The sequence below is a fragment of the Trichosurus vulpecula genome, chromosome 3, assembly GCF_011100635.1.
Source record: "Trichosurus vulpecula isolate mTriVul1 chromosome 3, mTriVul1.pri, whole genome shotgun sequence".
Taxonomy (NCBI): Eukaryota; Metazoa; Chordata; class Mammalia; order Diprotodontia; family Phalangeridae; genus Trichosurus; species Trichosurus vulpecula.
Genome location: NC_050575.1, coordinates 29,903,800 through 29,918,790, shown reverse-complemented (window position 1 = coordinate 29,918,790; position 14,991 = coordinate 29,903,800). Strand labels below are relative to the sequence as shown.

General features: G+C 37.9%; 1 pseudogene; it reads left to right on the top strand.

Annotated features, from left to right (window-relative positions):
* The first annotated feature begins 10,258 nt into the window (after positions 1–10,258).
* LOC118843860 lies at positions 10,259–10,887 on the top strand (annotated as a pseudogene).
* The last annotated feature ends 4,104 nt before the right edge of the window (positions 10,888–14,991 follow it).

The window sequence follows — 14,991 nt, the reverse complement described above, 5'->3', positions numbered from 1 at the left end:
GAAGAAATTTGGCCTTTTCTTGGGGGGAGGAGGGAAGAGATTCAGTATAAATGGGGGCTTGAGTAGATGGTGGGCCACAAAATGGTTCCAAGAAGTTCAGTCCTGCTTAATGGTGATTAACCATCAGGCTGAAGCCTGTCTTTTTATAATTTCTACCCGTTGTTCTTCCCTTTGTCCTCTGGGATCAGGCAGAACAAACCTAATCCCTCATTCACATGATCTCCCTTTAAATACTTAAAGATAGTAATCATGTCTTCCTAAGTTTTTTCTTCTCTAGACTAAACAGCCCCATTACCTTCAAAAGAGATTCACATAGTACTGTCTCTAGTCCCTACAAGAGTATCTTTGATTCTTGTTTTTTTTTCTAATTTATTTATTTAATTTATTTAATATATTTAGTTTTCAGCATTGATTTTCACAAGAGTTTGAATTATGAATTTCTCCCAATTTCTACCCACCCTCCTCACTCCAAGATGGCATATATTCCAGTTGCCCATTCCCAGTTAGTCCTCCCTTCTGTCACCCCACTCCCCTCCCATCCCCTTTTCCCTTCCTTTCTTGTAGGGCAAGATAAATTTCTATGCCCCATTGCCTGTGTATCTTATTTCCTAGTTGCATGCAAAAACTTTTTTTTTGTTTTTGAACATCTGTTTTTAAAACTTTGAATTCCAAATTCTTTCCCCTCTTCCCTTCCCACCTACCCTCCCCAAGAAGGCAAGCAATTCAACATAGGCCACATGCGTATCATTATGTAAAACCCTTCCACAATACTCATGTTGTGAAAGACTAACTATATTTTGCTCCTTCCTAACAAAGTTGAATTTTCTCCCTTGACCCTGTCCCTTTTTGAAAGTGTTTGTTTTTGATTACCTCCTCCCCCATCTGCCCTTTTTTATCTTCTTCCTCCTTCTTCCCTGTGGGGTAAGATACCCAATTGAGTGTGTATGGTATTCCCTCCTCAGGTCAAATCTGATGAGAGCAAGATTTACTCATTCCTCCTCACCTGCCCCCTCTTCCCCTCCTAGAGAATCGCTTTTTCTTGCTACTTTTTTGCAAGATAATTTAACCCATTCTATCTCTCCCTTTCTCCCTTTCTCAATACATTCCTCTCTCATCCCTTAATTTGATTTTATATTTTTAGATATCATCCCTTCATATTCAACTCACCCTGTACCCTCTGTCTATATACATACACATACATAGATACATACATACACACACACATATATATACGTACATATATATATATATATATATATATATATATATATATATATATATATATATGCATATCCCTTCAGCTACCTTAATACTGAGGTCTCATGAATCATACACATCATATTTCCATGTAGGAATGTAAACAAAACAGTTCAACTTTAGTAAGTCCCTTGTGATTTCTTTTTCTTGTTTACCTTTTCATGCTTCTCTTGATTCTTGTGTTTGAAAGTCAAATTTTCTATTCAGCTCTGGTATTTTCGTTGAGAAAGCTTGAAAGTCCTCTACTTTATTGAAAATCCATATTTAGCCTTGCAGCATGATACTCAGTTTTGCTGGGTAGGTGATTCTCGGTTTTAATCCTAGCTCCATTGACCTCTGGAATATCATTTTCCAAGCCCTTCAATCCCTTAATGGAGAAGCTGCTAGATCTTGGATTATTCTGATTATGTTTCCACAGTATTCAAATTGTTTCTTTCTGGCTGCATGCAGTATTTTCTCCTTGATCTGCGAACTCTGGAATTTGGTGGCAATATTCCTAGGAGTTTTCTTTTTGGGATCTTTTTGAGGAAGAAATCTGTGGATTCTTTCAATTTCTATTTTGCCCTGTGGCTCTAGAATATCAGGGCAGTTCTCCTTGATAATTTCTTCAAAGATGATATGTAGGCTCTTTTTTTGATCATGGCTTTCAGGTAGTCCAATAATTTTAAAATTATCTCTCCTGGATCTATTTTCCAGGTCAGTGGTTTTTCCAATGAGATATTTCACATTGTCTTCCACTTTTTCATTCCTTTGGTTCTGTTTTATAATATCTTGATTTCTCATCAAGTCACTAGCTTCCACTTGCTCCAATCTAATTTTTAAGGTAGTATTTTCTTCAGTGGTCTTTTGGACCTCCTTTTCCATTTGGCTAATTCTGCCTTTCAAGGGATTCTTCTCCTCATTGGCTTTTTGGAGCTCTTTTGCCATTTGAGTTCGTCTATTTTTTAAGGTGTTGTTTTCTTCAGTATTTTTTCCAGTATTTTTTTGGGTCTCCTTTAGCAAGTCATTGACTTGTTTTTCATGGTTTTCTCACATCACTCTCATTTCCCTTCCCAATTTTTCCTCTACTTCTCTAACTTGCTTTTCCAAATCCTTTTTGAGCTCTTCCATGGCCTGAGTTCATGTTTTCTTGGATGCTTTTGATATAGCCTCTTTGACTTTGTTGATTTCTTCTGGCTATATGTTTCGGTCTTCTTTGTCACCAAACAAAGATTCCAAAGTCTGAGTCTGAATCTGAGAGTGTTTTCACTGCCTGGCCATGTTCCCAGCCAACTTACTTGACCCTTAAGTTTTTTGTTGGGGTATGACTGCTTGTAGAGTAGAGAGTACTTTGTTCCAAGCTTGAGGGGATGTGCCATTGTTTTCAGAGCTATTTCTACATGGCAAGCTCTGCCACACCAGCACTCCTCCTTCCCCAAGAACCACCAACTGGGACCTGACTCAGATCTTAAGCAGTCTTTGCACTCCTGCTCTGATCTGCCACTTAATTCCTCCCACCAGGTGGGCCTGGGGCCGGAAGCAACTGCAGCTGTATTTCTGTAGCTGCACCACCTCCACCAGCCCTGGGGCGGTGGCCAAACCGCGAACTCTTTTCACTCCCCGCAGCTTTTCCCACTAACCTTCTCTGTTGTCTTCAGTATTTGTGGGTTGAGAAGTCTGGTAACTGCCACAGCTCACTGATTCAGGGTGCTGGGGCCTGTTCTGCCTGGCTCCTGGTCTGGTTGGTCCTGCCACCGCCCACGCTGGGCTCTTCTCCCCTCCACTCCCCTCCACTCCCCTCCACTCCCAGCTCCGTGTGTGATAGACCTCACCCAGCAACCATCCAGTCTGTCCTGGGATGGAGCCCTGCTTCCCTCTGCTATTTTGTGGGTTCTGCAGTTCTAGAATTTGTTCAGAGCCATTTTTTATAAGTTTTTGGAGGGACTTGGCAGGGAGCTCACACAAGTCCCTGCTTTCCAGCTGCCATCTTGGCTCCACCACCCCCACCCCCGGTATCTTTTGATTCTTACTTAGATATATTCTACCGGGGAGGACAGGAAATAAATTATTAGATGAAAAACTTAGCACCAAAGAGCACAAAGTTCTTCTGGCTATCCCTAAAAGTTCCCTCCCTCGGTTCTGGATACTATGGGTGTAAAAAAGTCATGGTGTCCAGATGTACTTGGTGACTGGACCATATATGACCTCCTGACTGTGGACAAATAGCATCCATAAAAAGAAAGCACAGGTGAGTGACTTTAGGCAAATGTGGTAATTTTGAGCCAAGAGGGATAGCTACATTGGATGACAAAATAGAATACAAAAATTGCCACTGGCTGTAACATGCCTTTAGATCACCCAAAATCCTACACAGCATCACCAGGTGAAATGAGGCCTGAGCAGTCACTCTCTCCTGCGGTGGAAACAGTTTTGTGTTTCATGATGAAGTGTCTAGATTCGAGTTCCAATTCATTCATTTACACACTTTATGACCTTGGGTAAGTCATTTAACATCTTTAATCCTCAATTCTCTCATCTGTAAAACTAGGGAGTTGGACTAGCTGACTTTTAAGCTCCCTTTCAGACCTAATTTAAGTCCAAATTTGGCCACCAAACTAGCTTTGTGATTCTAGGCAAATCACTATACCTCTCTAAGACTCGATTTTATGAGAATAATAACACTGTGGCAAATCACAGGATTCTTGTGAAATGAAATGGCAGATTCCAAAGTAATTTGTGCCCCATAAAGTTCTATATAAATATTAGCCCTTACTATTGTTTTATTGTGTTATTATTACTATAGTTATCACCCCCAGGGCCCATAAAGTAGAGCAGATCACAAGGACCATGGGAAGAATGGGACAGAAGCCTGGTTAATGAAGGAGTGCAATGGCAATAACCTTGGAGTGACAGCAGAAAGTTTGGGTTGTAAGCCCCCTGATTCCCCTGACTTACTTTTGTGTATTGGTCAAATCATTTACCCTTTCTCATTCTCAGTTTCCCCACTTGTAAAATGAGGGGATGGGACTAGGTGACCTCAAGTTCTGTCCATTTCCATAGTTCCAATCTATTAACCATCCCTTGTGCCCTAAGAGTCAACACTCTCCAATATTTAGAGTTATTCAGGAGATGCCAGGTTGCCTTGGAAGGGAGACTTCAGTTCGATGTAAGTAAAGGCACATAATATTCAAGATGATGACAGAAAGACTCCTTTCATACTTGTTTATTTGGCAAAGGAAGAAAAGGGTGGGAATGGAAGAAGTAGCTTCATTCTTCCCACTTTCATATATAACAACATTGGCATGGTACTATAGCAACCCCATTTACTTTTCTGTGCTCTGAAGCTTATTTCAGTACTGTATACCATGTTGCAGACACAGCCAAGCCTGTAGGGGTAGTGAGGAGGCAAGGGAAGCACCCATTAATATAAACCTATTGAGGTCATACCACTGAACAGGATAGTTTTATGGTTCATAAAAGGAGATCTGATCATTTTCAACAGAACCTCCTAATCACAAAGCATCTAACTCAACTCTTTAGTTCCATAAAAGCCAACTGAGTGTCTAAGCAGTTTAAGAAAGAAATTATCAGGGATTTTTGGTTCTGTTTTTTTAACTAATTGGGTTTTTTTGCTAACAAGGACCTAATAAACTCATGTGTTATATGAACTTTTTCATATACAAAGAATAAAGAAAATGAAACCATGAATCACTCTAAGCTTGTTTTTTAAGTACATAATAAATATAACCAATCGGTTTTAAAGCTATCTTCACAACTATGTTCCCATTAAATTCTTCTTATGTCCTTATGATACGGGTGGGACAAATTCCATCCCCTTCTTTAAAATGGGCAAGCTGAGGTGCAGAAAAGTTCAATTGCCTTCCAAGATGACATGATGAATTACTGGCAAACCTAGGAATAGTTTCAAGAGCAGAGCTCATTCCACTAAACTCACTCTGATCCAAGTGCCCTGGGTAATACCTCCTTTCCTCATCTGTCAACCAGTGCTTTTGTACCTAGACCTATCAAACTGAAAACACATATAGAATTACAGTATTTAGAGTTGGAAAGAACCTTAGAATTCATTTAGTTCATTTTATACATGAGAGAAAGGAGACATACAGAAAGAAACTCAAGGTCAGATAGGTAATAAGTAATAAAGCTTGAGAAGATCCAGATTTTTTGATTCCGAGTCCAATGTTCTTTCTATGAGTTCTCTCCCCACAAATCTGATCTTTGTCCAGAGTTCTATCAAATATGGCAGCCTTATATATCCCAATTAAATGCGAAAATAAGAAATATGGAGGGTACCTTCACTAAATCTCTCTATATTTCTGGACGAAGATCAGATTTGTGGGGAGAGACCTCAATATAGTTTATGAATAATACAAATGCAATGCAAACACTCTCCTCTCAAAACTTCAGGAACTGCAAGGTTCCATTGTGTTACTGTGAAAGTTAAACTTTCCACATGGAGCTTATGTTTATTTAAAACAAAGCTGTATTTAGGTATATTTTGTTAGGGGGGATCCAATCTCCATTCTGAGTTCATGCCCATTTCCATTTCAGCTGTGAGAGAGGAAGAAGGGGAAAGGGATATTGGGAGTTGATGCAAATGCTAACACGCACACCAATGAGAACCATCGCATAGGAAAGTCATCCCTGACAGCATGAAGAAGAGAAGGCTCTTGAGCTCAAAACCTGGCCTTGCCACTTACCACCTGTGCTTCCTTAAACAAGTCACTGAATTTCTTTGATCCTTAGATTCATCATCTTTGAAATGAAGGAACTGGAAAAAATATGACCACAGAGATTCCTTCCAGGTCTAAATCTATGAAACTATGATCTTTTGATAAAGACAATAGTCAGAATAGAAAAGATAGAATCTTTCTATGGAAAAAATGACATAGAAAAATGAGGCAGCAAAAGATAAACAAAAATATCTAATAAAAATACACAGAGGAAAACAAAAATAAGAGGGCACAAGAAGAACCATTTTTTAAATTTAATTTTTATTTTTAGTTTACAACACTCAGTTCCACAAGCTTTTGAGTTCCAAATTTTCTTCCCCTCCCTAGAAGAATTTTTAATGTGTTTATTGATGACTATTAAGTTTATAATTTAAAAAAATTTTAAACCAATACGAATTTATGCAAAGTAAAGCAAACAGATCCAGAAAAACAATATAACTAAAACAGTGAAAATGGAAAGAAAAAAATCAAAACTAAAGCTTTGATTATAATTATGAAGAGGAAAGATGGCCTGCTTCAACATCCTCCCAACAGAAGTGGGGGGCTGTGGATGTGTAGCATTATACCTCCTATAAGCTCTGGCTGATGTACTGGTTAATTTTGATGAGCTGCTTTTTCAATTTTTGTATTACATTTTTGTTTATTTTTAAAATATATCCTAATTACATTTTTTCAATTCAGTAATATTTTATTTTTCCCAATTACATGTCAAGACAATTTTTAGCATTCATTTTTACAAGATTTTGAGTTCCAAATTTTTCTCCATCCCCCCCTTCCCTCGCCTCTTCTGAAAAAAAAGGGGGGGCAATTCGATAGAGGTTATACATGTGCTATCATGTAAAACATATTTCCATATTAGTCACAGTTGTGAAAGAAAAAACAGATCAAAAGAAAAAAACACGAAAAAGAATAAAGTAAATGAAAAAAGTATGCTCTCATCTGCATTCAGAACATCATAGGTTCTTTATCTGGATGTGGATTGCATTTTCCTTCATGAGTCCGTTGTGTTGCTGAGAAGAGCTGAGTCATTCATAGTTGATCGTCACACAATGCTGCTGATACCATGTGTAATGTTTTCCTGGCTCTGTTCATTTCACTTTGTATCATTAGTATAAGTCTTTCTAGGTGTTTCTGAAATCTGTCTTTTCATCATATCTTATTGCACAACAGTATCTATTACATTCACATACCACAGTTTGTTCAGCCATTCCCCAAATGATGGGCATTGCCTCAGTTTCTGATATTTTGCCATTATGAAAAGGGTTGCTAGAAATATTTTTGCACATGCAGGTCCTTTTCCCTTTTTTATGATATCCTCGGGATACAGACCTCGTAGTATTACTGGATCAAAGGGTACGCACAGTTTGTTACCCTTTGGACACAGTTCCAAATTGCTCTCCAGAATGGTTAGATCAATTCACAACTCCACCAACAGTGCATTAGTATCCTAGTTTTCTCACATCCTCCCCAACATTGATCATTTTCCTTTTTCGTCACATTAGCCAATCTGATCAGTGTGAGATGGTACCTCAGAGTTGCTTTAATTTGTATTTAGTGAATGTAAATAGTAACTGTTTCTCTTTTGGTCAGCAACCCTGAGGGTCTTCCTCTCCCAGTATGATTTTTTTAATTAAAGAGGATTTTGAGTGGATTCTTACAAAGACCTGTTCACTGACTGAGCGTTACCTCACTCAAATTGAGAACTTGAAAAGGCCTTAGCCTATGAGGGCCAGGGTCTCCCATTGCATCCTGGGCCATCTCCAATCATCCCGATGAATATTAGGCCACTGGACCCATATGGCTCTGGAGGAGAAAGTGAGGCTAGTGACCTTGCACAGCCTTCTCTCACTCAAATCAAAACCAACTGCAAGTCATGTCATCATCTCCCTGGCATCATGGTCTTCTTCAAGAACAAAAGAGAAACACAACAACAATCATATGTTTATAGATAGCTTTGATTTCTTGATTTGAAAACTGCCTGTTCATATCCTCTGACCATTTTATCAATTGGGGGATGGCTTTTATTCTTATAAATTTGACTCAGTTCTCTATGTATTTGAGAAATGAGGCCTTTATCAGAGACAGTTGTTGTAAAGATTGTTTACTAGTTTTCTGCTTTCCTTCTAATCTTTGATTCATTGGCTTTGTTTCTTCAAAAGCTTTTGATTTAATATGATTAAAATTATCTGTTTTACATTTTATAATGCTCTCTGTCTCTTGTTTGGTCATGAATTCTTCCCTTCTCCATAGATCTGACAGGTTGACCATTCCTTGCTTTTCTTTTTTTTTTTTTTCATTTTTTTGGAGGGGGGAAGGGAGGGAAATTAGAGTTTAGTGACTTGTGACTTGCCCAAGGTCACACAGCTAGTAAGTGTGTCAAGTGTCCGAGGCCAGATTTGAACTCAGGTTCTCCTGACTCCGGGGCTGGTGCTCTACTCACTGCGCCACCTAGCTGTCCCCGGTATTCCTTGCATTTCTAATTTGTTTTTGGTTAGCCCTTTATGTTTAAATCATGTACCCACTTTGACCTTATCTTGGTATATGGTGTGAGATACTGGTCTATACCTAGTTTGTGCCTTATTGTTTTCCAGTTTCCCCAGCAGTTTTTGTCAAATAGTGAGTTCTAATCCCAAAGACTGAGGTCTTTGGCTTTATCGTACACTAAGTTAATATGGTAATTTACTACTGTGTCTTATGTACCTAATCTATTCCACTGATGCATCACTCTATTTCTTAGCCAATACCAGATTATTTTGATGATTGCCGCTTTATAATATAGTTTGAAATCTGGTATTGTTAGACCATCTTCCTTTGTATTTTTTCATTAATTCCCTTGATAATCCTGACCTTTTATTCTTCCAGATAAATTTTGTTGTTATTTTTCTAGCTCTATAAAATAATTTTTGGTAGTTTGATATGGCACTGAATAAGTAAATTAACTTAGACAGAACTGTCATTTTTATTATAGTGGCTTGGTCTACCCATAAGCAATTGGTATTTTTACAATTGTTTAGATCTGATCATATTGGTGTGAAAAGTGTTTTGTAATTGTGTTCATATAGTTCCCGGGTTTATCTTGGCAGGTAGGCTCCCAAGTATTTTATATTGTTTACAATTATTTTAAGTGGAATTTCTTTCTATCTCTTGCTGCTGGGCTTTGTTGGTCATATAAAGAAGTGCTGATGATTTATGTGAGTTTATCTTATGTCCTGCAACTTTGCTAAAGTTGTTAATTATTTCAAGTAATTTTTTAGTTGATTCTCTAGGTTACTCTAAGTATACCATCATATCATCTGCAAAGAGCAATAGTTTTGTTTTCTCATTCCCTATTCTAATTTCTTTGATTTCTTTTTTTTTTCTCTTATTGCCACAGCCAACATTTCTAGTACTATATAGGAAAATAGTGGTGATAATGGGCACCCTTGCTTCCCCCCGATCTAGCTTATCACCATTACAGACAATGCTTGCTGATGGTCTTAAATAGATGCTACTTATCATTTTAAGGAACACTCCCTTTGATCCCTATGCTCTCTACTGTTTTTTAATCTGAATCTGTGTTTAATCCTAAATTTTTTCAGCATCTATTGAGATAATCTTATGATTTCTGTTGGTTTTGTTGATATGGTCAATTAATATGATTCAATAATGTTGAACCAACCCTGCAATTCTTGTATAAATCCTACCTGGTCATAGTGTATAATCTTTGTGATATATTGCTGTAATTGCCTTGCTAGTATTTTGTTCAAAATTTTTTGTATCAACATTCATTAGGGAAATTTGTCTATAATTTTCTTTGTTTTAGCTTTTTCTGGTTTAGGTATCAGCACCACATTTGTGCCATAAAAGGAGTTTGTTAGGACTCCATCTATTTTTCTACACAGTTTATATAGTATTGGAATCATTTGTTCTTTAAATGTTTGGTAGAATTAACTTGTGAACCCATCTGGCCCTGAGGATTTTTTCCTAAGGGAATTAATGACTTGTTCAATTTATTTTTCCAAGTTGGAGTAATTTAGGCATTCTATTTCCTGATCTGTTAATCTAGGTAATTGATGCTGTCATAAAAATTCATTGATTTTGCTCAAATTGTCTGATTTATTGGCATATAATTGGGCAAAATATTTCCTAATGATTGTTTTAATTTCTTCTTCATCAGTGATGATTTCACCCTTTTCATTTTTGATATAGATATTTAGTTTTCTTCTTTCTTTTTTTTAAATCAAAAATTAACCAATGCTTCTTCCTAGGCCAGCGCTCATCAAGGTGGTGCCATGTTCAGCTCCAGTGCCAAGATCGTGAAGCCCAATGGCGAGAAGCCTGACGAGTTCAAGTCTGGCATTTCACAGGCTCTATTGGAGTTGGAGATGAACTCTGACTTAAAGGCTCAATTAAGAGAGCTGAATATCACAGCAGCTAAGGAAATTGAAGTTGGTGGTGGCAGAAAAGCTATCATCATTTTTGTTCCAGTTCCTCAGCTAAAATCTTTTCAGAAGATCCAAGTACGACTAGTTCGTGAATTGGAGAAAAAATTCAGTGGCAAACATGTGGTCTTTATTGCTCAAGGAGAATTCTTCCTAAGCCAACAAGAAAAAGCCGTACAAAAAATAAGCAAAAGCATCCCAGAAGCTGTACTCTAACTGCTGTGCATGATGCAATCCTTGAAGACCTTGTCTTTCCAAGTGAAATTGTTGGCAAGACAATCCGTGCGAAACTAGATGGCAGCAGACTCATAAAGGTCCATTTGGATAAAGCACAGCAGAACAATGTGGAGCACAAGGTAGAAACATTTTCTGGCGTTTATAAGAAGCTGACAGGCAAAGATGTTAATTTTGAATTCCCAGAGTTCCAGCTGTAAATGCAGAAATGATTAAATAAAGTCCATTGTTCATAAAAAAAAAAATTAACCAATGGCTTATCTATCTCATTGGGTTTTTTTTCCTCATAAAACTAGCTCTAATTTTATTAGCTCAATAGTTTATTTTTTAACTTTCGATTTTATTAATCTCACCTTTGATTGTCAGGATTTCCAATTTTGTGCCCAGTTGAGGATTTTTAATTTGTTCTTTTTCTAGTTTTTTTTTTCAGTTGCACACCCAATTCATTGATCTGCTCTTTCTCTGTTTTGTTGATGTAAGAATTTAGAGAAAAAATTTTCCCCTAAGTACTGCTTTGGCTGTATACCATAAATTTGGGATGTTGTCTCATTTTTTTTCATTCTCTTCAATGAAATTATTGGTTGTTTCTATAATTTGTTCTTTTAGGATTAGACTATTTGGCTTCTAATTAATTTTTAAACTATCTTCCCTCTGCCCTTTGTTGAATGTACTTTTTATTGCATTATGATCTGAAAAGAATACACTTACTATTTCTGCCTTTCTACATTTAATTTTGAGGTTTTTATACCTTAATGCATGGTCAGTTTTTCTATAGGTGCCACATGCTGCTGAGAAAAAAAAGGTATATTTCTTTCTGTTCCCATTCAGTTTCTCAAAAGGTATGTCTTATCTAACTTTTCTAATATTCTATTTTCATCCTTAGTTTCTTTCCTGTTGTTTTGTTGTTGTTGTTGTTGTTGGATTTATCAAGTTCTGAGAGGAGAAAGTTGAAGTACCCCACTAGTATAGTTTTCTGTTTTCTCTCATAATTCATTTAAATTCTCCTTTAAGAAATTGGATGCTATACCATTTGGTGCCTATATGTTTAGTATTGATATTACTTCATTTTCTGTGGTATCTTGCTTTTAATTAAGTCTATTTTGCTTTTGATTTGTCTGTGATCAGGATTGCTACCCCTGGTTGTTGTTGTTGTTGTTGTTTTTACTTCAGCTGAAGCATAATAAATTCTGCTCCAGCTCCTTATCTTTACTCTGTATGTTTCTCTCTCCTTCAAGTATGTTTCTTGTAAACAACATATTGTAGGATTCTAGTTTTTGATCCACTCTGACATCCACTGCCATTTTATGGGAGAGTTCATCCCATTCATATTTAGCATTATGATTACTGTGTATTTTCCTCCATCCTATCTTTCCTCTTGTTTGTCCTCTCTCTCACCCTTTCCCTCTTCTAAAGGGTTTTGCTTCTGTCTACTACCTCCCCTAATCTGCCTTCTCTTCTGTCAGTCCCCCCCACCCCCTTTATTTGACCTTCTCCCCTCCTACTTCCCTGCCAGGTGAGATAGATTTGTATATTCAACTGATTGTGTATAGTATTCCCTTTGTGATCCAATACTGATGAGAGTAATGTTCAAACAACGCCCATCACCCACCTTCCCATGTTCCCCTCCACTGAAATAGGTTTTTCCACATCTCCTCATTGAAATAATTTACTCCATTTTACTTCTCCCTTCCTTCTGCACCCAGCATACTCCTCTTTCTCATTCCTTGATTATTATTTATATCACTCTTAAAATTGCCTTATACCTGTACCTCTGTCTCTGTATATTCCTTCTAGCTGTATTATTAGTGATCCAATTTTTAAGATTACAGGTCTTCTCATGTAGGGATGTAAACAGTTCAGTCCCATTGAATCCCTTCTGTTTTCATTTCCCTTCTTTACCTTTTTAGGCTTCTCTTAGGTCTTTATATTGGAACTCAAATTACGTGTTCAATTCTGATCTTCTCATGAAAGTTTGGAATCCTTCTGTTACAATTGAATGACCATTTTTTCCTTTGAAGCATTATGCTTGTTTTTGCTGGGTAGGTGATTCTTGGTCCTAGCTTCTTTGCCCACCAAAATGTCATGTTCCATGACTTCCAATCCTTTAATGTTGCAGCTGCCAAGTCCCATGTGATCCTGATTGTGGCTCCCCAATATTTGAATTGTTTCTTTCTGGCTACTTTTCTTTGACCTGGTAGTTCTGAAACTTGGTTCCTTTGGGTTTTCATTTTTGGATCTCTTTCCTGAGGTGATCAGTGGATTCTTACAATGCCTATTTTGCCCTCTGGTTCCAGGATATCAGGGCAGTTTTCCTTATAATTTCTTGGAAGATGCTGTCCCATACCTCCTTTTGATTATGGCTTTCAGGTAGTCCAATGATGCTGGCATTGTCTCTCCTGGTTCTATTTTCCAGGACAGTTATTTTTCCAATGAGATATTTTACATTTTCTTTTATTTTTTCATTTTTTGAATTTATTTGATTGATCTTTGATGTCTCATAAAGTAATTAACTTCCACTTCTCCAATTCTAACCTTTAAGGAATTGTTTTCCTCAGTTATCTTTTGCACTTCCTTTTCCATTTGGCCAATTGTACTTTTCAAGGAATTGCTTTCTTCAGTGGATTTTTGTATCTCCTTTTCCATTTGGCCAATTCTACTTTTTAAACAGTTGTTTCCTTTTTCCAAACTGTTGACTCTTTTTTTCATAATTCTCTTGTAAAAATCTCATTTCTTTCCCCAATTTTTCTTCTACCTCTCTTATATGATTTTAAGCTCCTTTTTAAGACCTCCCATGAGTTCTTTCTGGGCTTGAGACCATTTCCCATTTTTATTTGGGGTTTGGTAGGTGTTTTGACATTGTCCTCTTCTGAGTTTGTGACCTTGATCTTCCCTATCACGATAATAACTTTCTATGGTCATATTCCTTTCTTGTTGGTTTTTTGCTCATCTTTTGGGCCTTTTCCTTTCTTTTAAATGTGAGCTCTACTTATAGGATGGAAGGGGCACTGTTTCAGGCTTCTTGTGCTAGGGGCTGAAGGCCCTGGTTTTGCCCTCCAGTCCACAGGGGACCTTAGTGTCTGGTGCTATGATGAGGGAACAGGAAGGGGAATGGCTGGTGCTTCTGGAGGCTATAGGGGTCTAGCAGCTTACCTGGTGCTAAGCTGGGTCCCTAGTACTTGCATCTGTTATGATGGCAGTGAGGTGTTTCTGTATTTCCCCAGGGCTACATTGAAGCATTTGGTCATCTGGTCACTCAAGGCTGCCTATTTGCCCAGGGCTACACTGCAGCAGTTAGCAGTTCTCAGAGCTGGAGTCTGCCCATTTCCCTGGCTATGCTGAGGTATGTGGAGGGTCCTGGTGTTGGCATTTGCCTGCTCCACCACACTAGGGCTCAGGAGCTCCCACTGGTTTGCTGAGGTGGAGCTTGCTGCTGGATTTCTGGGGTGCTTCCTGTCCTGGACTGTGCTCCCCTTTTACCTGAGTGAGACAGAGCTTTCCAGCAAATCTTCCAAGTTTCTTGAGCTAAAAGATTGCTTCACTCCATCTTTTTGCTGGTTCTGTAATTCCAGGATTTGTTTTGGGGTGTTTTTCTATGGTTGTTTGGAGGTGAATATGGGAGAGTTAGGGCTTTTTGCTGATTTACTGAAATGTTTTTAAGAGATAGAAAAAAAAAAACTCTGGGTTTTAAAGGTGAACGAGAAACTCAGAGAAGCTGATGCTGGCATGAACACTTGGTTCTATAAGTGAACCCAGTGTTGGGAGCCTACCAGGCCTATGAAGCTCAGTGAGGCAAGGGGTTCTGCTGAGCCTCTTAGAACACAATGGGACAGAGGAAGTCTGGGAATCTTTGGCCATCACTAGACAGAATTCCAATCCTTCCCTTCCCAAGAACCAGGCTGGTAATTTTTATTTTTTTATTGTTCCAGTGAACTATAAAAGTAACCAACAGATAACATTAATAAATTCTTTTTGAGCCTGGAACTGTTCCATGTTATGGTCTGTGTAGGCTTGTTCTGAGGTTGAGGGAGGAGAAAGGGGAGGGTCGTAAACATAAAGGCACCTTGCTGGCTGTGCTGGTTTTTCCATTGCAAACATCCCTGCTTGCTCTCTGGGCAGATTTCACTCACCAGGAGACCAAGATCAGATAAGGAATCAAATTAATTCATGATATGCCACTAGGAGAAACAATTTTCTCGACCTCCAATTAAAAATACAAAAATCCTCTAAATGGACACATCATTTGCACACCTTCTAAATGATGCAAAAGAAAAATAATGTTGGTTTATTCATTCTTAGTTTGGATGCCCCTCTTAAAGGTTCTGTTTAACTTTAGGTGGAGGGTCCAGGGA